The 25,290-nt window shown below is 40.9% G+C and overlaps 1 protein-coding gene across 1 annotated transcript in view; it reads right to left on the reverse strand.

Moving 5' to 3' along the window:
• The window catches only part of LOC126455015 (lachesin-like), a 1,274,520-nt gene that overhangs the window by 237,124 nt on the left and 1,012,106 nt on the right, over nt 1-25,290 (reverse strand). The window lies entirely within an intron of this gene.

A 25,290-nucleotide genomic window follows, 5' to 3' on the forward strand; every position in this document is an offset into this window, starting at 1 on the left:
CAGGACCTGCAACATGCGGTCGCGCATTATCCTGCTGGAATGTAGGATTCCGCAGGGAGCGAATGAAGGGTAGAGCCACGGGTCGTAACACATCTGAAATGTAACGTGCACTGTTCAAAGTGCCGTCAGTGCGAACAAGAAGTGACCGAGACGTGTAACCAGTGGCACCGCATACCATCACGCCGGGTAATGCGCCAGTGTGGCGATGACGAATACACGCTTCCAATGTGCGTTCACCGCGATGTCGCCAAACACGGATGCGACCATCATGATGCTGTAAACAGAACCTGGATTCATCCGAAAAAATGACGTTTTGCCATTCCTGCACCCAGGTTTGTCGTTGAGTACACCATCGCAGGCGTTCCTGTCTGTGATGCAGCGTCAAGGGTAACCGCAGCCATGGTCTCCGAGCTGATAGTCCATGCTGCTGCATATGTCGTCGAACTGTTCGTGCAATGGTTGTTGTCTTGCAAACGTCCCCATATGTTGACTCAGGGATCGAGACGCGGCTGCACGATCCGTTACAACCATGCGGATAAGATGCCTGTCATCTCGACTGCTAGTGATACGAGGCCGTTGGGATTCAGCACGGCTCTCCGTATTACCCTCCTGAACCCACCGATTCCATATTCTGCTAACAGTCATTGGATCTCGACCAACGCGAGCAGCAATGTCGCGAAAGGATAAACCGCAAGCCGGACGGGGTGGCCGGGCGGATCTAGGCGCTACAGTCTTGAACCGCGCGACCGCTGCGGTAGCAGGTTCGAATCCTGCCTTGGGCATTGATGTGTGTGATGTCCGTAGATTAGTTAGGTTTAAGTAGTTCTAAGTTCTGGGGTACTGATGACCTTAGCAGTTAAGTCCCATAGTCCTCAGAGCCATTGATAAACCGCAACAGCGATAGGCTACAATCCGACCTTTATCAAAGTCGGAAACGTGATGGTACGTATTTCTCCTCCTTACACGAGGCATCACAACAACGTTTCATCAGGCAACGTCGGTCAACTGCTGTTTGTGTATCAGAAATCGGTTGGAAACTTTCCTGATGTCAGCACGTTGTAGGTGTCGCCATCCGCACCAACCTTGTGTGCATGTTCTGAATATCTAATCATTTGCATATCATAGCATCTTCCTCCTGTCGGCTAAATTTCTCGTCTGTAGCAAGTCATCTTCGTGGTGTAGCAATTTTAATGGCCAGTAGTGTATATCCTGTGGTATAATTTTCTGTGATAACAAAACTTTACAAGAGAAATAAGTCGCCATAAGAGCATGCTAAGCAATCGAAAAGGATAGTTTGCTACGCTGACTCACGATTTTTCTTTGAGGAGTTAATGAACATTACAAATCATGCACTTACGACCTAAATGGATGATAAGTACGAGTGTGCGTATCATAGTTACTACGCTCGCCTGCCTTTGCTCAGAGATTTCTATGACTTCCCTGTCCGACCGAGAGAGGACATGGCCGGCGAAGGCGATTTAAGCGGCGCCGCCGGCTATAAAAAGTAAATTACCGACTGCAGTGATTATAGACAGTTTTCCTCGTGGCCGCTGACTGGTCACAACACGGAGAATCGGCTTTGCCGTTCATGGTGAGTGAGTCCGTGCGGCGGATCTTCATTGGCGTTGGTTTCAAGCGGCTCCAGTAATAAGGAACTCTTTTTCAGCTGCAAAGGCAGCCTGGGCTTATGAATGTTGTTGAACTGATTGTTGCCGAGAAAATATTGTATGCTGAGCAGTTTGTGAATCTTATACCATCTGATTTGTCGAATGTGGTTAACGAGGCTGGTTTGTAATGTTTGACATGTCAGACATTTATTGTTACCATCCTCGGAATAATAGTTGATTCACTGCCGTTCGGCTATTCTGATAGTACTGGGTCGAGTTAATAAGACGTGTACTAATTGGATATAAGTGCTCCCCAGATTTGCCGGCTTAGTTCTATAGAGATTAATAGGGTATAAATTTAGGCTATGTTTGATTGTGTGTTTTTTCTGTTGCAGTATTGGTCAATATTATCTGACCTGTAATTACTACTGTTTCGAGGGTTTTGCGAGTCGGCAGTTCAGCCGCAGTTAATCTGAAGTTAGCTTTTGAAAGGCTATTGGCTGGGGGTCAGGTAGTTCGCTGTAGATTTTGCACTGTCGCCAATGAGCTGAAGCAATCTATAGTGACTGGATACTGAACGTCCTTCCAGCTGAAATAAAATTAGTTTTCGTATTTTCCCTTGTTCATGCAAGATGCGTAACATTCACTTAGCTGTAACTTCCACCAGCCTTTGTATTTCTGTTTTATTCCTTATGTCCATGACATAATTTAACCTTGTAACCCATCTTTCGAGCTATTAGATTAATTCGCATTTAGCGAAATTGCCTTGCCTGTATATATATATATATATATATATATATATATATATATATATATATATATTTTCAAAACAGTATTCCTCCCACAACTTAAATCGACTAACAGTGTCTTAGATTTAATTAAGAGCCTTCCGCTGATCAGTTCTTGTGTTTCCTTTTAATCTGCTTACGTATTTGTTAAGTTATTTCGTTATTATGAATGCACTTTAACAAAACGTTTATCAGTGTATTGTTCTCTAAATGCAATATGTCATCTTCTGCCCAGTCTTGCCAAATAGTGATTGTATACAAACTGCACTGCCTTCTGGTTCCTGATCGCCTTCTGTGACCTCTTTTGTCCTGTTTTTGGATCTTCTTCAGTAATTTTAAAAAGGTTACCTGTCGATCTTTTGCTACAAAATTCTTGTAACTCTGAGGTAAACAATTGTCAATAAAATCCGGTGCGATATTCCTGGCAAATAAATTTATCCCTGGCAATTGTCACTCCATTTCTCCCCCTCCTCATTATAAATAAAAAACAGACAGTAATTCATTCTATATAGTAGTGACGATTTTAGTGTCACAGCGAACAAAAATATATGTGCCTCATACTTTTAGTGTCATCGTCTCTTCACGTAAGATGTCGTCCCATCTTTTCTTCTATAAGTCATCGTCGTCTTCCAGTAGTAATAAGACAATTACAGTGTTCGTCATTCTCTCATACACGTCTTCGTCAGTCTCTCATAGTCGTCTCCATCAGTTACTCATAATCAATTTCGTTTAGTTACTCATAGTCGACGTAGTCAGCCAGTTACCGTCGCTTTCATCAGCCAGTGTCACCGGCGACTTTGTCAGTCACTATCGATTTTGTTAATCGATTGCAGTCGCTTTCATTAGTTTCAATCGATGTTGTCAGTCCCAGTCGACTTCGTTAGTCAGTAATAATCATTCTCTCATACCATAGTTGCCTCAGCTGATTTCGTCAGTCAGCCATAATGACTTATATTTCCTCAGCTCGTAATAGTCGATTTAATCAGTGGTAATCACTTCGGATAGTCGCCTTAGAGAGTCATTGTAGCTGTCAGTCATTCATATGCTAGTTCACCTGTTACTCTGTCTTCTCATAGCCGTCCTTGTCAGCCATACCTCCTCGTCATCATCCAACACCGCGCTTTCTGCATTCCGCATGTTAGTAACCGTCCCACCCAATCGTCGTGTGTGGCCGTTGAAGGTTCCACAGTAACGAACAGTCGCCGTTTCATTCACCCCTAAGAATGTCTCTACAACACAATTCCAACTTAGAACAGTAATCTGGAGGCTCCCATTAACTACGTTGCCTACTTGCGCGTCATCCTTGATTCGACGGCATCAGATGGAACAATATTATTGCTAAATGGACCATCTTCTACCCTTGGGTCAAAACTGTACAGCCTACTAACCACAGCTTCCTCTTAAAGAAGCGTCCTACAGTTTTATCGTGCCTTCCTGGTCTTCTATTGTCATGCATTGGACCTTGCTTTCCTTACACCACTACTCACTCTATACAACTCATGTACAAAGAGTTAACTTCCTACCTGTGTGAAAACTGCTTGTTCAGCTTAGTTTAAGTTATGAATATTACTTACGTAATCGTAATTCCGGTATTTTGTGACTACGCACTTCGTGTAACTTTTCATAACATTTAGAAATATGTAACATATCTTCGCACGCTTGACCAAAGTTGATCAATATATCTCGCAATACTTTCTAAATCCATGTTAATATAAGCTATATTACGAAAAAAAGTCATTCGATACAATCACAAAATGTTTTCTCTAAGTGTCATCAAATAACATTAGTGACACTTATGCATAATTTTTTCTCGTAGCCTTTGCCATAGATGATAGTGGATCTGCTCTTACATCTTTTCGACTTTGGTTACGCGAGAGAACTATCCAAATTGAGCCAAGGAGGGTATTATTTATTTATACAAACCGTATCAAAAATTCCTTCGCGTCTCTGTACACACTTCTTCTTCAAAAGCTGCTGTTCCTTCCTACGCTTAGTTCCTATGGTTTATATTGAGGCCATTTTCTCTTTAGAGTTTAAAATTTTCAACTTTCGTATTCCGGAAGCTTTATCGTTTTCTTAGTTTACTATTTTAGCCCATTACAATTTGTTACACAGTCCCGAAAAATTTATGCTGAACGAGAGGCTCCACTCAAAGAGCAGTTTCCATATTTGTTGCTTGTCCGTGTTGACGCAGATAGCTGAAACCCCTCCGAGTGGCGAAAACTGGAAAATATGAGGTACGTAAGAAAATGCGTTGCTCGTTGCTATCATCTGTGAATCTGGAAAGGAATATCAAAGCTCATTTTCCCTGTGGAAGAAACCACCATGCCGCGAAGCTGTTGAAGAATTATCTCCTCTATGTCCTAAGTGAGCGTGGGGAAACCACCAATACTGGAGTAGGTGAATCGAATGGGATTTAAAATGGCTCTCTTGAATTCAAAGATTCAGCCACTGCTGTGAAATATAGAGATATGGGCGGCAATGAAAGCAACGTCCCAATATGAATGGTGGCTGAAAGGAGAGAAGTTCAGTGACGAGTAAAATAAGTAATTTTGGGTGGACAACAACGGACCCGAGAAGATTTTTCTAAATCGGCTGTTCGGTCGAGTACTGCATTAAATTCAACGTGAAAAGAACAACATGGTAACATTTAGTAAAGTTTCACGACAGAAAAATTCCTAAAAGGAGTTTCTTAAACAGTATATTCTCTGCCAGCGATGAATACTTGCATGAGCTTCCTCAATTCTGAAGTGATACTCGCCTGCTTTTACTAATGAAGGCTTTGCAGGCTATCAACAAGCCAAAATAACTGGAATACATCAGTCCCTCATGTGCTTACACTGCATCTAATTTCTCTCTCATTTTTTCTTCCAAAACGTCAGTAAATTGTTGAATTTCAGAAGAACACTCTGAAATATCATGGATGAAACGACAGTTAGACATACATTTTTCCGATATCTAATTACAAAAATAGACCCAAAATGTAGGAAATGTGCATAACGAAGCAAACAAAATCAAATCCGATTATACAAATTTTTTCTTACAACTAGGATGTCATATTTCGCAAATTGACTTCTACCAACAGCTGAGTTAACATCTTCATTGTGGTTGCCGGATTCGGAAGTTGGTTGAACAATTACTTCTCTTTACCCCCAAGCTACGATGAATCCTCAAGGTTCTTGAAAGTAAGGCATATGGTTCGTTTCACGTAGCCAGCTTACATCCATGTATTTCCGCCATTAGCTTTTTTTTCTCTACTCACTACATCGTATCTGAGCAAAATCGTCATCAGAGTTGTTTGCGTCATGAGACGAGGCCAGCTGCTCCGTCACCGTGTGACGGTGTGCGCGTTAACAAGAGATGCCAGTGAGTAACGTATTTGTCTTCGAAAGAACTGCACGGGTCTTACACTGAGGAAATTCGCCAAAAGTATGATCCCGGGGCGCTGTCGGAAACTACCCGCTCCGCCAACTAATTTATTGTTTTCATTTCCTTTCCGCATCGTTACCTGTGTGAGGCGAATGAAACGCATTCAAGGATTGTAATTATGATCTTGTTTTCTTGCTTTAAGGTTTTACACGTAGAACAATGGAGGCTAAAATGTACGATTTCAATATTTTGTACTTGAATGTGTATAGTCATTTTTGTGCTTCGTAGTTTTGCTCTAACATTCAGTGTAAAGGTCAAAGGAAGTGTGACTGCAAAATAATTTCCTGTGCAAACAATTAGCTAAGGTCGCTCGTTATCTGTGTAGTACTAGCACCAGGACTGGAAATAGTAGGTTTGAATCCCAAAGAGAATGAATCTTTCATGCGTTTTTAGCATTGTTATTTCAATGCGTATGAATAAATATTGTTATTATTCGAATCCTAGATTAACGTGTAAAAGCGTTCACGGTATTAGTGTAATTATGTTGTGCTGCAGTTCGTCACATGCATATGTAAGCAAAGAAGTCGTTAAAAATCCGCATCCACATGTGTAATACCAGATACTGTGAGGTACAGTAATAAATGTGTGTTTAAATTAACTCTAAATCAATGTATGCAGAAAACACTACTCCTATATCGCGTAGCAAGCTGTTTCCATCAAACTTATTAGTGGCACCTAATCTTTCTCTAGCTTAAGGCGCATTAGATACAGTATGGTTTAAGGTCTACTTCAAAAGCCCTGTCGGCTTTCCTGACAAATGAGCATTGAACACTATTTAATTTTGCTGCTCTTATCTTCAGTTCTTTCGTCCCTGTTTCAGGGTGACGATTGCAAATTGCGCATTTCTTCCATTTTTATTCTGTTACCACTCTTATAGTCTGGCATGTCCCTCTTCTAAAGCAAGGAAACGAAGGTATAACATCCGTTAGTAAGTAGTATAAATTTTGTTCTGTACGTACTTGTATTTTAACTGTTTCTCTACAGTGTTTCTGTATTGGAAATAAATGTGGAAATGCACTAAAAAACTAGAGTCTGTACGTTATAACAGACTCACAATCGTTGGTCGGAATCTTATCGCGCGAATCGATATGAGTGTATCATATCTCCCAGTCCCGAATGCGCCACGTGTTAAGCAGCACAGTCAAACGTCATTAGTCTTAAATAAAGACAAATAAAAGATTCTGGCTAACATCTCAACGAAAATTATCGACTCATCACGTCCGTTACGCAGAAATAAAGTGCAAATGTTACTATTTATTTTCATCTGTTTTCCTTCGATGTCGTAACGTCATTATCTCCAACACCGAGCTATTCACAGAAAATAAGCACAAGAATCACACTATCAAATTACAAATAAAAGATGAAAACTCACACTGGAAAACTGTTTCTTCAGCCAATACTTTTTCCTGTCTTAGGCCAATTGGCTTTTTTCCATCGTTTTCACAGTGAACCGATTCCACCTCTCTCTATTGTTTGTAAAATATTCACCTATTGCTGCTAGAATCTGTTCATTGAGCCGAAACATTTTACTTCCGTAAATGTGGAAATGAGATGAACGTTACAGAAATTCGTACCGCAAATCCCTCATCTTGCCCATTGCCAAAGCACCTTCAAATGTCGAGATGAACCATAATTTTCTTTTCACAAACTAGACATTTTCTACATGTTTTTGATCAGATTTGCGTTTTACCTGTCAATTACTGTGCTTGCTTTTGCAAAGTAATAAAATGGAAATCCTTTTACTAACACTTGTTATATCATTTGGACAAATGAAATCCCCTTTTCTATCACGTGGCCAGCAAGTGCAATATATTTACTGCTATTCCGTCTGTATCGTAAAATCTCGTCTCAGTCGCATACGCAAGTCGACATATAAAATAACTTGAGATATTTTTAAAATGCGCCAAATACTGCTGAGAAATTTATTTTCGGATTTGCTTCTGGCAACATGCAAAAAATTGTGTGGATGCGTGCACAGGCTTTCAAGTAGGTCACTCTTCGTGTAAAATCAACCATACTCCTTGCGACATTTTTTTGTCTTTCGTTATAGTTTTAGGGCGTTTTCCATCAGTTATCTTCAAGAACACAGTCACATTAGAATTCACCCAACCACTACGGAAATGTTAAATATTCTCGACAAATCAACGCTCTTTGAATTTCCGCTTGTAGGAAACCATCAAAATCAAATAATTGTGTGACAACTCGGTAATCTGTTTATACTTTGTGTGTGTTTTTCCTGTTAGATCTAGGTCCACACATCATAGCTGATAAACAGAATTACCAACCTGTCATACAGTTGTTTGAAAATCAATCAACGTAGATGTTGATTCGACAAGAGAATTTAATAGTTAAGCAATTGGTGGCTGGATACTAATGTGGTTGTGTTCCTGAAAATAATCGATTGAAATAACGTCCCAAAACTAGAACGAAAGATAAAAACATGTCACATGGTATCTGGTTCATTTTACACTAAGGCCTACGTAATAGTCTGCACACGCATGTACATCATCTGTTGAAGGTTATACATAGCGATAATGGGTGTCAGACGTCAGTACTTTATTACTATACTCCTCGTTACAATGTATTTACATTTCACAGTAACCCAAAATTATCTGTATAATTTTCTTTCTCCTTCCTGTACATAAATTTTCTCCAGTATTTCTTGTTGTAATTAATGTCTGGATTTCTTGCATCCATGTGGCCGATGGTCTCCTTCTTTTCTTTTTTCCTAGTGGTTTCTCTTCCATGATTCTATTTCCATAACATATGAGTTGTTTTTCTCCCAAAAAATCAGTAATTCAACTTGGAACATCCATTTTATTCTTGATGAGTTCATTTCTATAACTTTCCTCCTAGATATCTCCGCAGTCCGTCTTAAAAATTCCACCTTAGCTGTTATCAGTCTTTTCATTAATTGGGATTTAATCTTTCTGATTTATATAATTCTTCTAATAATTGTCTTCCAGACTTTTTCTTCTACTTCCTGCCTAATATGTTGATCCTATAAAACTCCATATAATGTTCCAATAGTGATCCTTCCAGAGTTTATTTTTAAATTGATTTCCCAATTTTGTGTGCCATTTTGTGTGATTTTTACGCTTAAATATTTGTACTCTTCAGTATGTCTAATGGTTGCCATCCCTTCCTCCAGAGTCAAACCTAAATTTATTCTTTCTATTACCATGTATTTTGTTTTAGTCATGTTGAACTGAAGGACCCGCTCCAGATAATACTGTCTTCCTCATCTCGTGTCCAAGTGCCAAAATTAGTTGACCATCAACAAGTTGTAGTAAATGTGTAGTACTACCATTTATTGGGATTCTCAGTTCCCTGCATTTTTTCCTTCCAAGTTACCAACACTTTCCCTGTATATATTTTATACAGTGCCGTTAGTATGCCGCATCCTTGATGAAATGTCTTTGTAACTTTAAATGCATGTGAGAGAAAATACTTCCTGTAGAATTTTGGTAAAGGATCTGGATGCTTTAAATGTGGCAAGATTTCAATAAGGTGATTTTAAGCCCTTCTACAAACTGCATAAATGTATCATAGGTTCTTTATATTTCTACAAACACTAAGTGAACGGGATGTTGGTTTCGAATATTTTTCTTTTCAAGTATTTGCTGCAAACAAGACATATGGTCTATACTTGCTCTTCCTGGTCTGAAGCCAGTTTGTCTTTTTCCCTCCATTTTCTTACATTCTGAGTCTAAAAAGTATAATAAGCCTTCGAAAAAGTTTTCTCAATTCGTAACTTACAGTTATCCCTGTATAGTTCTTACACTCATATATTTTTTTCTTTTCTTACGAATTTTAGATATAAATCATACTTTCCAGTCTTCTAGGATGGTCTCGCTATTTTAACCTTCTTCAAAAAGGTTTATCTGAAGTTAATATGATTTATCTCTGCCACATATCAGCAGTTCAGTTGAGGTTCTTGCAACTCCTATAGCTCATCCATTGTTTAACATTTCGATTGGATCTTTTACTATTTCTACGCCGAAAAAGACTTCATTATTTTCTGTTCTCTCATTTTTTTTTTTTTTCATGATTAAATCCGTCCAAAATTCTTACCTATTTCCTGGCTTCAATTTTTTAAAATAATTTTCCCTAGAATGAATATTAAAATATTTAGTTGTTGAGTTTGTTTGCAATTTTTTATCAATATTTTCTTTGTCATCCATGATTTTCAGTTTCCTCCAGTAACATTATTATATCTATTAAAAGTCCGTTCTCAAGTTTTATTTTTTGCCTCTTATTTTTAATTTTCCTTGTCATGAATACAATGTATTTAGCCGTCTTTAAAAGTTCTCTTTCTCTACATCTAAATCAAAATAATACCATCATTTTGTCCACTTACAATTAATTATTTGAGCAAGAGCTTCTCTGGCTGCCTCATGTAAAGTTTTAAACATGTATTTACTCTGTTTATCAATTTTATTTCAATTAATTTTTCTGTACAAATTTACTTTACTTTCATTTTCTAGGCCATTTAAATAAAATTTTGGACTCTTTACTTCCGTTTAGAAGTTTTCCTCGCTATTAACATTTTCTTCTTTACTTGTCGTATTTACACAATGAAATTTTAGAGATCAGCAGACGATGATCACTATGTGTCACTACGCTCTCAGGTCTTTTGTGTTTAAGGCTGTTTTTTGGCTAGTGTTAAGTGCTCAATGACTGCATTTAATTTAAGTGTATTCTGATGTCACGTACATTTATGAATTTATTTATGTGGATAAAAACCTTTTAGAATTTGTTCACGTATATTGATTAATCTCCGTTCGTGATACTGGCGCAAAACGTGACCTCCCTGCAACTGCATACTCACGACGTGTATTGGTACATCGTCCGCTCCATACTCTTCTTCGACGATCATCAGGACTCAGAACCTGCACTCGTCGGTAAACAGAACTTGATGCCATTGATCCATGTTCTCAGTCCCATTTCAGGTGGTTCCTTCCACATCTTCATCACCTGGTACTAGGGAGGTTTGCACTGTTGTTCGAGATGGGCGCCTAGAGGCCAGATTGATGGTAAGGAGGTGGTTGCTTACTCTCTGGGTCTTCAAAATGGTTTTTCGCAGTTATCTTGTGTTCTCCTCGTGACACCTTCGAGCCATAATTTGTAGGTATCGACAATCAGATGCGCTTGTTGATTGCTGGTGTCTATTAGTTGACAGGTATTGTATTTCTTTACTTTTTGTTTCATTATACATTTCGGATATTCAAATGATATCGCAGTGATGTACGGCAGCCCGGCCACTCAGCTGGCAACTTCCATTACTGGCAATGGTCCTTCGAAGCATACTGACACGCTAAAAATGTACAGGAGCAGCGTTTTCCCCTTCACGTGCATCGTGCTCTGCTGACATGCACTGACCACGCTCGTTAACTACTACCTTCATTTCACAAGTGAACGTTCGTAGCGATATGCTATGTTCAAAATAACCTTAAGAAAGTAGAAGTGAGGTGCCTAAGTTTTTAAAAGTGTACCCAAAAGTATCCGGACAACTATTAGTGGACACTTTCAGTGAAATGTGTGTCTATGGAGGAATGACAGCCCGTTTTTGTTCAAAAGACGAAACCAGAAATGGTAGTGATGTTATTGGTAGGGGTGGACGTTCTAACCCATCCCAAAGGCGATCCATTCGGCCCTGTTCGGTACTCTGGGCATGAAAACCATTTCAGGAATATTTTTTTTGTCCACAAAGCATTGCCTCATGGATGCTGATCTATGACACAATCAGCATCGTCAAATTGTTCTGCTGCTGTACGAAGTACTCAGTGCTTTAAAGTGTGGACTTATCCTTGCGCATTTAGTGTTTTCGTAAGTGCGATAAGAGGACGATACCCTGAATACGAAAGACATCCCGATACCGTACCACTACCTCCTCCCCATTTCACACTTGGCACTACACATGATGCCGGCCAGGGTGGCCGAGAGGTTCTAGGCGCTACAGTCTGGAACCGCGCGATCACTGCAGTCGCAGGTTCGAATCCTGCCTCTGGCATGGATGTGTGTGATGTCCTTAGGTTAGTTAGGTTTAAGTAGTTCTAAGTTCTAGGGGACTGATGACCTCAGAAGTTAAGTCCCATAGTGCTCAGAGCCATTTGAGCTACACATGATGACAGGCGACGTTAACCAGGCATTTCTTGAATCTGAACACTTGCATCGAATTGTCAAAGGGTAAAGTGTGAGTTACCACTGCAAATCTTTCATTCTGTCGTCCAGTGACCAGTGGCGTCTCTCTTTACACCATCTCCAACGTCGCTTAGAATTCACTACAGAAATTTGTGGCTTGTGATTAGCTGCTCCACCATTGTATCCCACTCTTTCTAATTGCTACCTCGACTGCTGGAACTCACGAGTGATTCCTTTCGCTGATATCATGGGGTGTTTTACAAGCACGCTTCGCACTGCTCGACCGTCTCTGTCCTCAATGCATGAGGGCTGACTGGTCTTGGTTTAACTGTGGTTCTTACTGCGCGTTTACACCTCGCAATAGTATTATCATAAAGCGACATGTCTAATCCTTGGCAGCAAGCCTCAGAGTCCAGCTATCTGTCCCAAGAACCCGAGGTGCGAGCACTACCGGCGAGTAACTGAAGCAGTGGCAGTCTGCACCTAGCAGGAGGAAAACAGGATCCCACACCTCATTCGTCGATGACCATCGATCATGCTACACAGTGCAAGATCCAAGTTCCATCCACTTTAGTAACTTTCCACCTTAAGAAACCAAGTACAACGAAGATCTTTTAAAAGAAACGTTGGTTTATCCACAACATATTTTTTTTTTTTTTTTAATATTATGACGCGGCATCATCCCTACATGTCACCAGAGGAGGGTCGGTAAGTATAAATGGAGACTGGGAGTATTGTGTTGTCAGTAGAGAAGCAGTAACAACGGAATGGGTTGGTCATGACAGCTCAGTGGCTTCTAGCGTGGGCTAGCTATTGGATGTTACCTGAGAAACAAATAGATCATGTGCAACACCATTATCGATTGTGAGTAATTGGTACAGTGTAATTAAGTGTATGTAATTATGAAGCCTTTATTCTGTATGAGTTAAGTTCTTTGAATGTTGGAGGGAAATGGGACTTCAAGACGTATAATTTTTTTTAACTTAATATTGTGCTTAAATAATGGAATTTTATAAAATATGTCTTTTTGTAAAAACTAAATTGTATATAAATAACTATTTCATACTTACGGAAATTATATGATGTAACTTAAAAGGCGTAGGGAAACCCCTCCACTACGGAAGGGGCTTGGCGCGCAAGAAAAGGTGGAAGGGGCGGTCTGTCTGGGTCGCAAGAGAGGGAACACATTGGGCAGTTAGTGGCCAGCAGTGGCATAGTCAACACCGCAGGTGTCAAGTGAGCCGTTCTGATACCAAATCTATGATGGAACGGCCTCGGATGTTGTTCCGGCTGTGAGATGGTGATCTCGCATTTGGAATTGCTCTAAAAATGATTAACTCGCCGCCGAGGAAATGAAATAGAGCATTAAATAGCCAGAGAAGAGACCAGATAGCCGCCACATGTTTGCCACAACTATTGCGGCACTGCTTGAACTACTTTGGAAAACAGATATGTATATGTGTATGAACCAGTGTACTTGTCTGTGCGTTTTTGCATTAATAATTGAAATGTTGCAAACTTTGTGTCTGACCATTGAAATTATCCATTTCATGATCCCAAGTACCGTCCCACGCTAAAAGTGCTAAAGAGCGAGTATCCTGTTTGTGATGAACTAATATTTTTTTAAAATTTAAATGTGCCTAAATTTCAGTGCTAAACAGCATAAATGTTGTTAGTTAAAACTACTTGCTTCAAAAGTAGTAAAAGAGGCACACAATTCTGAAGTAACGAAAATCTTTACTGTGCTATGAACTGCTTTTACTTTGAAAATGCTAAAGTTTTAATACTGATGAACATAATTGTGGTTCGTTAAAATCACTTGCTTCACAAGTGGTGTTATAAGGCACTTTGTTTTGATCCTATTTGAAATTTAACTCTAATTAATATCAAATGGGATTGGAAATCAGTATTATTATAAACGAAGGAACAGTTTAAGAGCTTCCACTTTAATCTTTAATGGCAGGAGAAAGTTAATTTGAACCTGGGTGTTTGCTCATGAATCTGAAACATTACCACTGTGGAATGAATATGAAATGTGTTATTTCAATGTCATGTTGCATGTGTGATGTGTATATGTGTGTTAGTTAAACTTGAACTCTTGTCAGGTCCTACTTAGTTTTGTGTTGCCTTTGGGAACAATTTTTTGTGCTGAATTAGTCAAAGAATGTAGTGATGGTTGTAGTTAACAGGGGTAAAGTTGCTTTTACATTTATGTGACTGCTAACCTATGCTGTTGATAATTACTGCTACTCACTGTGTAGTTCGTCTGGTCGTTATATGTGTTCATTGCACTTCACTAAGAAAGAATTAATGAAAGTGCCTTTTGAAAGAGAATATATAAATCCATTTAGAATAATGTTTACACATTATTATGCCGAATTAGGCTGGCGACCGTTCTTTGTTACATTTATTTTCTAAATTCTAAATTATAGTCTTTCTGCTTTCTACTAATTGCCACCCTTACGATATCACGTTCGATTCCCTCTGTCCGTTAGGTTAATGCATGGTCAAGCTTTCCAAATTCCTCGCAGAGGAATGTCATATTTGGCATATTTGACATTCTGCGGTTGCGTTATACAGGGACGTTTCATCCCTTCTAAAAACTACCCACGTCCACTGTCTTCGTTGATCCATTATGGATCGTGGGACGACGGCTGGCATGAACTTCTTGATACATTAATTTACCAGCAGCCGTATGCATTGTAGAATATTTTTTAAATTATAAACTTCTGTATGCTACCAGTTTCGGCATTACGTTGATGCCATTTTCAGGGCCCACACGTCATAGTCGTGAAATAACTATACACGGGAGGAGCCATATAACTGGATCCGTGAATCAAATCGTCCTTTCTACCAAGAGCTGTTGCAGGAAGATCTGATTCACGGATCCAGTTATATGGCTCCTTCCGTGTATAGCGATTTTACTACTATGACGGGTGGGGCCTGAAGATGGCATCAATGTGATGCCGAAACTGATAGCACATAGAAGTTCATAAAATGAAATAAATTTCTACAGGCCGGCTGGTGTGGCTGTGCGGTTCTAGGCGCTTCAGTCTGGAACCGCGTGACCGCTACCGTCACAGGTTCGAGTCCTGCCTCGGGCATGGATGTGTGTGATGTCCTTAGGTTAGTTAGGTTTAAGTAGTCCTAAGTTCTAGCGGAATGATGACCACCGATGTTAAGTTGATCGTCGGTAAAGCAGATGCCAGACTGAGATTCATTGGAAGAATCCTAAGGAAATGCAATCCGAAAACAAAGGAAGTAGGTTACAGTACGCTTGTTCGCCCACTGCTTGAATACTGCTCAGCAGTGTGGGATCCGTACCAGATAGGGTTGATAGAAGAGATAGAAAAGATCCAACGTAGAGCAGCGCGCTTCGTTGGAGGATCATTTATTAATCGCGAAAGCGTTACGGAGATGATAGATAAACTCCAGTGGAAGACTCTGCAGGAGAGACTCTCAGTAGCTCGGTACGGGATTTTGTTAAAGTTTCGAGAACATACCTTCACCGAGGAGTCAAGCAGTATATTGCTCCCTCCTACCTATATCTCGCGAAGAAACCATGAGGATAAAATCAGAGAGATTAGAGTCCACACAGAAGCATACCGACAATCCTTCTTTCCCCGAACAATACGAGACTGGAATAGAAGGGAGAACCGATAGAGGTACTCAGGGTACCCTCCGCCACACACCGTCAGGTTGTTTGCGGAGTATGGATGTAGATATAGAAGTCCCATAGTGCTCAGAGCCATTTGAACCATTTTTTTGAAATTTCTACAATACATACGGCTGTTGCTAAATTATTGCATCAACAAGTCCACTGTTGTTGATATGATTACGAAGTGGAAACAAGAAGGAGGAACCGCGGCTATACCAAAACCAGGCAGAAGTCACGCACTGACAGTCAACGACTGTCGAGCCATGTGGAGCGTGGTTGTAAAAAATCGCATGACATAAGCGGAAGGAATCACTTGTGACCTCCAAACTGCTGTTATCAGTTTACATAGCACTGCGAGTAAGACGTCGCAGGCAAGAAGGAAGCAAACTGTAACCAATGTGAACGAGCGAACCACCAAGCACAGCGAGTTGCTGATACCACAGCACAAGTCCTTTCCGTTCTACTCTCGCCTTCCACACAGCCACCGGGCAATTATGAGCAAGCATTTTTGCAGACGCAGCCCCTCGGGCAACGTGCGGTGTTATCTGGCCAGTACTGTGGGTGGGATGACGCCCACACAGCAGGTAGCAGGTAGCAGCTGGGCGCGCTATCCCACCCCGCAGCGATAAGCGCCTGGGCGCCGCGCCGCCGTTCCTCAGCAGCGGCGTCCATCACGGCGCGCCTCGGACGCCGCCAGATAGCGTGCGTGCCGCCCGTGTCCCGGCCGGCGTGCTTTACAGCCGCCTCGCTGTATCGTGACAGCGCTATCACTTGTCCCGGCCGGATTATGCCTGCCACACTCGCAGTAATAGCGCTTCGCACTTTACAGAGGCAAACGAGACTCTTGTACCGCAACGAAACTTTCTTTACGTCTGAGGACGGTGCATGGAACTGGAGAGTAATTTATGTTCTCAGAGACAAATAATACGGACCATCAGTGAATAATATCCTTGTAGATGGCAATTTCAACCGAGATACGGTGTCTACATATAGGAAATAAAATTGAATTCGACTGGGATGGAGACAGCAGTTTTCGTGCCACATTGTTCTTCTGGGTCCATTGTTTCGTGAATAATCCGTAATCAAAGGGATAAGTTAATCAATTTTCACTGGTCTTACGTTTTGTAGTAGTTGTGTTCACAGTTTAATTTATTGGAGACTAACTTCGAGCTTATTCTTATTTCCATCTTTCCGTGAGTTCTCTACACCGTGCGGCGTCCCTCGCATCCTAGTTTCCATCTCCTTGTGTCCCGCCAGTCCCCTCCCTGAATGGCCCTCTCTTGTATCGCACACCTCACCCCACCGTTTCAATTTAGCCGGGGTGTTCCTCTTTTTATGCGTAGCGGACATCACGTGCCATATTTCAGAAGGCCATGTTTCCTCTGGCATTTTCAAAGAGGTCCGTACCATGTTAGCCGTTTATGTTCAATCGTGTTTACAGTATCTTTTGTAACTCCCATCTGTTCTCGTAGCACATCATTTCTTACTTTGTCTCTGCTTGTTACTTGAAAACTTATTCTAGAAAACGCCACTCCCATTGTTTTTAATTTCTTCTCATTGACCCAGGGAACTTCCCACAATTTAGCACCACGCAAAGCAATGATCTCAACTATAGTTCTGTGTACCGTCCTTTTCAAATTTTTTACATCGAGTTATCCCAAATAACGGAGTGTAACTGCTTAATTGCTACATTTCCCTTTCATCTTCTGTGTTTTATTTCCTCGTTGCTTCCATTTTTATCCGAAATAGCTGTCCCTAAAGATTTACGTGATCGACTACGCTTTATTATAGATCCATCAACCCTAACCAGATCTCTTCTTATACCTCCGGTAACCAAGTACTCAGTCTTTGTAAAGTTAATTTTTATGTTCCACTGCCTTTTTAACATATAAGACACATCCTCTCCTTTCTCGGCGAAGAAGAACTGATCGTCGGCGAAATCTAGGGAGAACAAGATGTCATCATCTACTTTGATTCCCACGTTTTGGCACTTTCTTTTCCAACTTTCCAGTCCTTAGCCCAAAAATGTTTTAAAGACGGTAGGAGCTAAGCAGCATCGTTGTCTAAGTTCTTTGGTAACCTTAAGTTTCTGTGATAGTAACTCACAACTTCAACATCACAAGTATTTTCTAAATGCAGCTTCCCAATGGCTTGTACATAATATTGTCAATATTCTGGTTTTTCTTTGCTTCCCACATCGTAGAAAGTGGTACACTGTCACAGGCCTTATGGTAACCTTATGTTATGTGCCGTAATACATTGTTCATTTTCAAATATTAGCTGCGTTTACGAAGTAAATTTAACGTTACAACTACGACAGATAGAATAAAAAACAAATGTCAGTGATCAGTTGCCTAAAATTCAGTAAAGTCATAGAAAATGTCCAAGTGTCGTCACCGTATCTGGAATCTAAGTAACAAGCAAGTCTGACTTCCAGTGGACTACAGTTTCATGAACAGTGAACACTACCTACCAACCCTACCAAGATCTGCTTCGTTGCCTAGAAAGTCCAAATCCTCCATCTGGCCGACACAGATAACGCTCAGAAGATGTCCTTAACTGAATTGTACAACCAGCTGATGTTTAAGTTAAGTTCCTTCTTTCTACTATCCAAGCCGCATGTCTTTTCGTTACAGCGACAGTTGGCCAGTCATTCAGATGTCTCACTGATAACATATAAGCATATGCATGTGTAGATGAGTTTATTACGATGATCATTCTTATAGCATGCATGATGCTATATTTTCAATAACATTTAGTAAGTAATGAAATGATGAATTCGTCACAAGTTAAATGTTTTAAAGAATAAATAGCTTTGTTAAGTTAGCATATAGATAAACTTGAGATTACAGTTACACAAGACTTTTCACATTCATTTCATTCACATTCTTTGCCTTGGTGCTCTTTCTTTTACTATTGTTGTCACCAACCGTAAAATATCAGTTTGTGCAGTTGCTCTCTTATAAAAGCTATTTTCCTATAGTAAACGTCTTCGTTCTATTATTTGGAGGCACTCAATGTAGTCAATTTTCATCTGTTGTTAACTCACAACGTGCATGTGATGTATTCAAGATCTCTAGTAATTCATTGTAGCGCAAACGCCCATATTCTGTCAAAAAAGTTTTCTGGGTGTGGTGCCGCGTCATATTATATATATAAAAAAAAACTATTATTGGTGAAACCACGGATTCAACCACTGTTGGATTCACCAGTAACAATTTCTCGTATTAGGACTCCGTACCATAAAGAAAAAACTGATATGACAATGACTCTGGCCGCGGAAGCCTACGCAACTATGTATATTCCTGACAAAGCCTAATGATACTGTCGGCTGATACAAGGAGTTGATACTCTGATGTGTTTAAAAATACCTTTTGACTGAGTATAGCATAATCTTCTGTCACCACGAGTTCAAGAGTAACGATAAAGAGTCTTGTTCAGACAAGTACCTTATTTTTACCAGAAATAATGGCACTAGAATACTTTACTTGCATTCGTGAGACGCTCGTTCGGTTGTCCTTGTAATTGACGTGTCTCAATAATTTAAAAATTATTTATCGACGTGGGGCTATGTATGACACTTCGACCAAATAGCTGGTTCACATGGCTTACCTCTTCAGTCACTGCTATTCGCTGCAGTTGTCAACGTAGCTCCACGTTCAACAAGGGCACCACTCCTATTCGTCATCACCGATTCAGACCAAATTTATCATTTATGCAGGGCTTGGCCGGAAATGAAAGCGGAAGGTGGGAGCTCCAGTTTGCCAATCGTTTAGAAAGAATGGCATTTTTGACGTGCACCGGATGAGGCATGAGTAATTTATGTTAGTGTAGTTGCCAGGAAGCGGTTGGCGTGGAGAAAAGAGTACAGAACGGTAAACCGAACCTTACGGGATCAACTCTCTATGCGGAAATACCTTTTTTTCAATTTTTGCACGACTTACACTACAAATATACTAAAATAATGCTCAGTTTGTTGTGTTTGTTAATATTTTCATTAAAGGCATGGAAAAAGGCAAAGGATAACGTTGGATTGCAAATACATTTCCAAAGAGAAATTGTACTTACAAGACGTACTAGGAGAATGCAAATAACTTTCCAAGGGGGGAGGGTGTTGTAATTAAAGCGCATAGGTAAAAAAAAAGGTTAAATTGACCCATTGAGAGAGAAAAAGAAATCAGATGCCGAGAAGTTTGCATTAAAACATGAAAGGTGTCGAAAAGAAAGGTATGGAACAACACTGTGGGTGTAATTGAAGTACTCAAAAGTAATCACCAAAGGCCTTACACAACTATCCCACGCAGAATCCTGTGTATGCGACAGGAACCAGTCCTCTACTGTGTCTTTCCGTTCGTCGTCCGATCAGAGCAGATGTCTTTCCTTAGCGGAACAAACACATGGTAGTCGTAGGGTGACATGACGAGGCCTTATCCTCAGGCTGCTCCCACTTGAACTTGGACCTTGAACTTTGTGTGACCTTGTGTGGACCATCGTTAGCGTGGAGCAGAATTATCCTATCCGTGAGAAGCCCAGCCCGTTTTCTCTTGGTCGGCTTGCGTAGCCTACGGAGTGTCTCACAGTACACGTCTGTGTTAACGGTTTTTCCGAGCTTGAGGAATTTGATAAGCATCGGACCTCGGACGTCGAAAAAGGCGGTGAGCGTCACCTTGCTGCTGAGTGTGAAGCTTTGAACTTTTTAGGAGGTGACGACACTCCATTCGCGTCCCTAGATTCACGCTTCGTTATCCTGAAATGGCATATACAAATTTCAACCGGTTTGGTTGTTATAACGTTTCGTACTTTTTCATTTCAACATTCTTTACATATTGATTTGCACATCGCCATATATTAAAATGGCTCTCAGCACTATGGGACTTAACTACTGAGGTCGTCAGTCCCCTATAACTTAGAACTAGTTAAACCTAACTAACCTAAGGACATCACACGCATCCATGCCCGAGGCAGGATTCGAACCTGCGACCGTAGCGGTCGCGCGGTTCCGGACTGTAGCGCCTAGAACCGCTCGGCCACTCCGGCCGGCATCGCCATATATCCTCGCCAACATTTGGCGAAATGTTTGTAATGCTTGTTTTGTTGCCAAGCTGTGTGATGAAAGAGAGCCTTTTTTTAATGTTAACCAAGTCTATTTTTCCACAGAAACTTTAAAACAATTACGTAATTGAGAAAATGTGATCTTTATAACCTGTGCAACATGTTGAGACAGTTACTGCTTCTAATGCTTTATACGACTAAGATAATTTACTGTAAAATAATGGAAGTATGTAATTTTGTAAACGACGTTCTCATGTACACATTATAGCCCCTTTCTGGAAATTTATCTGCAAACCCATATTCCACTTTTCCATTCCTTTTAATGCGTTTAATGAAAAGATAACTAAATACAACACGTTGACCATTATTTCGGTTTGCTTGCAGTGTAAGTAACGTAACATCAGAATTGAGGATCACGAAGTTAAGGAATTTTTCTACCTATTTAACAAAATAACCCATGAAGGACGGACCAAGGATGACGTAAAAAGATTAATATTGACAATAAGATCATTCCTGCCCAAGAGAAATCTGTTAGTATCGAACATAGGCCTTAATTTGAGGAAGACATTTCTGAGAATGAAGCACAGCATTCAGAATGAAATTTTCACTCTGCAGCGGAGTGTGCGCTGATTTTGAAACTTCCTGGCAGATTAAAACAGTGTGCCGGACCGGGACTCGAACTCGGGTGCCGAGTTCGAGTCTCGGTCCGGCATACAGTTTTAATCTTCCAGGAAGTTCCAAAGCACAGCATTGTATGTTAGTGAAGCACGGTCTATGGGAAAACCGTAACGGAAGAGAATAGAAGCATTTCAGATGTGATGATACAGAAGAATGTTGAAAATTACGTGGACTGATAAGGTACGGAATTAGGTCTCCGTAGAATCAGCGAGGAAAGGAACGTAAGGAAAACACTGACAACAAGAAGGGATAGCATACAGGACATCTATTAAAACATGAGGGATTAACTTCTATGGAACTAGAGGGAGCTACAGAGGATAAAAATTGTAGAGGAAGACAGAGGTTGGAACACATCCAACAAATAATTGGGGGCGTAGGTTGTAATAGCTACTCTGAGATGAAAAGGTTTGCATTGAAGGCCGGCAGTATCGAACCAGTCAAGAGACAGGCGACTCAAAAACAACTAACTTTCCGCTGCGCCAACTGCTACCGGGCAACCATGTTAACACAAGCTGCTCATGATTCATCTGGCCAAGGTCAAAAATGCTACTGTTTTTAAATGCTGGGCAATGTGGAGCTCTCACACTTGTCAGTTTCATTTCTGGCCAAGCCTAGGATGTACCATAAATTTGGACGAAACTGGTGGTGACGTGGAGGAGCGTATCTTTTGTAAGTTACAAGTAGCTGTCTTCTCCTTACTTAACCACGTGTCCACCCGTTTTTGTGAGTCATTCTTTCAGCCCTGTTATTCGTGATGCACTCTATCCGTCAGACATGACGACACTAGTGGAGGCATCCAACAACTCCTCAAAGTTTTTGGTGACAAATCTTGTTGGAACCCCATTGTTTTACATTTGAGCTTTCCATCCTGGCGTGTGTAGTACTTAACAATATGACTCAGAAAATTAATTATGAGAGACATACCATTAAGACACAAGCTACATTACTGTACTCAGATTAATTAATGGATGATGAATTAATAATGAAATTCTTGCTGTATGTAATAATATGGGATATTGCCTAATATCAAAAATGAAAGTACTTAAGTTGCTAACAAAAGCAACATATGAATGAGCGCAGTAATTTATTGAATACTGTCTGACAATAAACGAAGTTGAAAATATTAAAAATGTACCATAAATTTCAAACAAATTCAGTCTTCTGGTTGGCGATGTTACTTCGAATAGGCAGCTATACCCGCAACTGATGTTCTGAAATAACTCACGATTTTCCTACTGTTCGATTATAGTGACCGCTTTGCTGAATATTAGATTGGATAAAACATTTGCGTCTACCAATGCACTGATGGACACAGAACAGATTGTCCTGACGTGCCAGTACAGCTATTACTGTTTGCCATAAATTATCAGTTCAATATACGCAGAGTGTTGCCTCTATCTCTTGCTCTTTGAAGTACAACACTAGGATCGATATTATGCAGGCTCGAATTTAGGACTCCCATTTGGCTGCGACAGTGGAGACCGCAGCTTGTCAAGAGTGCCCAGTGCCACAACTCATGTCGAAGTCCTCTCTGTCTGAATAGAACAGCCTGCTCTTTTCTTCCTGTCATGAAAACGTGACCACCAGTCGTTTTACAAGTACTCTCTCTCCATCAATGGCGTAATTGCTTCTTCTTCTGCAAAATATTCCAGCAAGAACGTAAGTCACATTAAAAAATTCCAATCACTTCTCTGTCCTCCCCTCTTCTCTAACTAACTTCCCTCTATGTGATACAACCTCATGACGTTATATGAATTTTAATAATCGGCGTTTCCACGTCCAGCAGCTAGCCTCGCTTCGCAGATTCTGGGAAAGTTAAAGAACTGAGCCCAATGGCACTGTGCTGCTAATTCTGTGGCATGATTTTTTTGGAGGGCTGGAGACTCTTATTTGCTGAAGGCACTATCCTTAGCACGGGCATTGCGCCTGCCTCCTGCTGATGCAAGTTCTTTCTCCCATCCCACAGTTGTCTGCTTAGCCAGCCAGACAGGAAATGTGTCCGGTCCACCAGGGAGCGGCATGTCCACGCGATTTTCACCCTGACAGTGCTTCTCTGTCTACCTACGGCATGATTTGGCTCTGTTTCTGTAAATGCCTGAGTCCCACCTACATAACAAGACCTGCATTTTCTGCCAGACCTGCATTTTCTGCCAGATCCCATTTCGCCCGTCCTGTGTCCACCGTGTGTGCGATTCCCAAGCTCTCCCAGAAAAGCAAAGAGTAGACCCAGCACCAGGTTAAATGTGTGTTAATTAATACAATAAATCACCTATAAGTTGGCTCATACAGTCACTGCAGTCATATTTACTCTTGTAAACTGTTGTTGTTAGACCTGCGTCAAAATGGTTCAAATGGCTCTGAGCACTATGGGACTCAACTGCTGAGGCCATTAGTCCCCTAGAACTTAGAACTAGTTAAACCTAACTAACCTAAGGACATCACAAACATCCATGCCCCAGGCAGGATTCGAACCTGCGACCGTAGCGGTCTTGCGGGTCCAGACTGCAGCGCCTTTAACCGCACGGCCGCTTCGGCCGGCAGACCTGCGTCCTCATTATCCTCTGGTTGAATAAATTATCAAAAAAATGGTTCTGAGCACAATGGGACTTAACAGCTGAGGTCATCAGTCCCCTAGAACTTAGAACTACTTAAGCCTAACTAACCTAAGGACATCACACACATCCATGCCCGAGGCAGGATTCGAACCTGCGACCGTAGCGGTCGCGTGGTTCCAGATTGAAGCGCCTAGAACCGCTCAGCATCTCTGGCCGGCAATAAATTATCATTCAGAATGAAAAAAGACAAGCAAAATGGCTCGTTACTTTTCAAACTGGCGAGTAGTAGTCGCCGTTCTCGATCATGCCGTACTTAAGCTACATTTTTCGATTGTAGGTTGCCTACTTCGATGTTTCCTATGTCGACTCATCAGTATTATTTTGATCTAAGAGATGTGGAACAACATTAGTTTTGACAAATGTTTGAAAAATGCTTGAAAATGACACTCTTCTATTGGGGCCAATAGATGAGAGTGTTTGTGAAAGAACTCGCTTTAGGTAAGATCAGAGTTCCTTTCCTTAATCCTCGATTCTAATTGGAAATAAGCGTTACGTGTGTATATCATTTCACGCAAATGCTGGGATGTCTTCTTTCACAATGGTAGCGCCGATTTCCATCTTTATCTAGGAGAGACAGTGCTCTGTCTCATCGATTTTACTGCCAACGAGATAAGTAAACTGGAATTGCACTTCGAAGGAGTTAAAATCCCTTTGCTGTTAGTCCTGATTTCTAAAGGGAAGGAATATTTGCCTACAGTATGCCGTCAACAACGGTGGATCACAGGCTCGGATTAGCGAAGTAGAGGATGGGAATGGAAAAATGTGTTGTTTACAGACGAACCATCCCGGCATTTGCCTCAAGAGATTTTATGGAAACCACGTGAAATCTAAAGCTGGATGGCCTGAAAGGGATTTGACCCATCGTCCCATTGAACGCCAGTGAAATATGTTAACCACTTCCCTCGGCATTCTGATTTAGGTTTACCCCGACTTCCTTAAATCGATTGAAGAGTATTCCGAGAAAAGGGCTCTTCAACCTTCCACTTGTGGTGCGTATCTACTGACTTCAACGCCGATCAGTCATTAAAATCTAATCTAATCTTCCTACCTTTCAGCTATTAAATTTCGGTAGCGGAGCTGCATGAACCCATTTATTCTAATATTTCGCCCATATACTTCTCGACCATCTTCAGAGTGAGCCGGAAGAGTGAACCTGCAGCACTCGCTCCGTCCTTCTAAACTCACGAACCACGCCATTGCGCATGTTGCCACAGATATACAAGCACTAGAGACATTGATCAACGGTAAACAAGTATGCATAAATTGAATCTGTAGTTAAACGTTCGATTCATGCTGGAGCTTCCCTGTAGTGACGTCTT

Source organism: Schistocerca serialis, chromosome 1 (genome assembly GCF_023864345.2).
Source record: "Schistocerca serialis cubense isolate TAMUIC-IGC-003099 chromosome 1, iqSchSeri2.2, whole genome shotgun sequence".
In the NCBI taxonomy this organism is placed as follows: Eukaryota; Metazoa; Arthropoda; class Insecta; order Orthoptera; family Acrididae; genus Schistocerca; species Schistocerca serialis.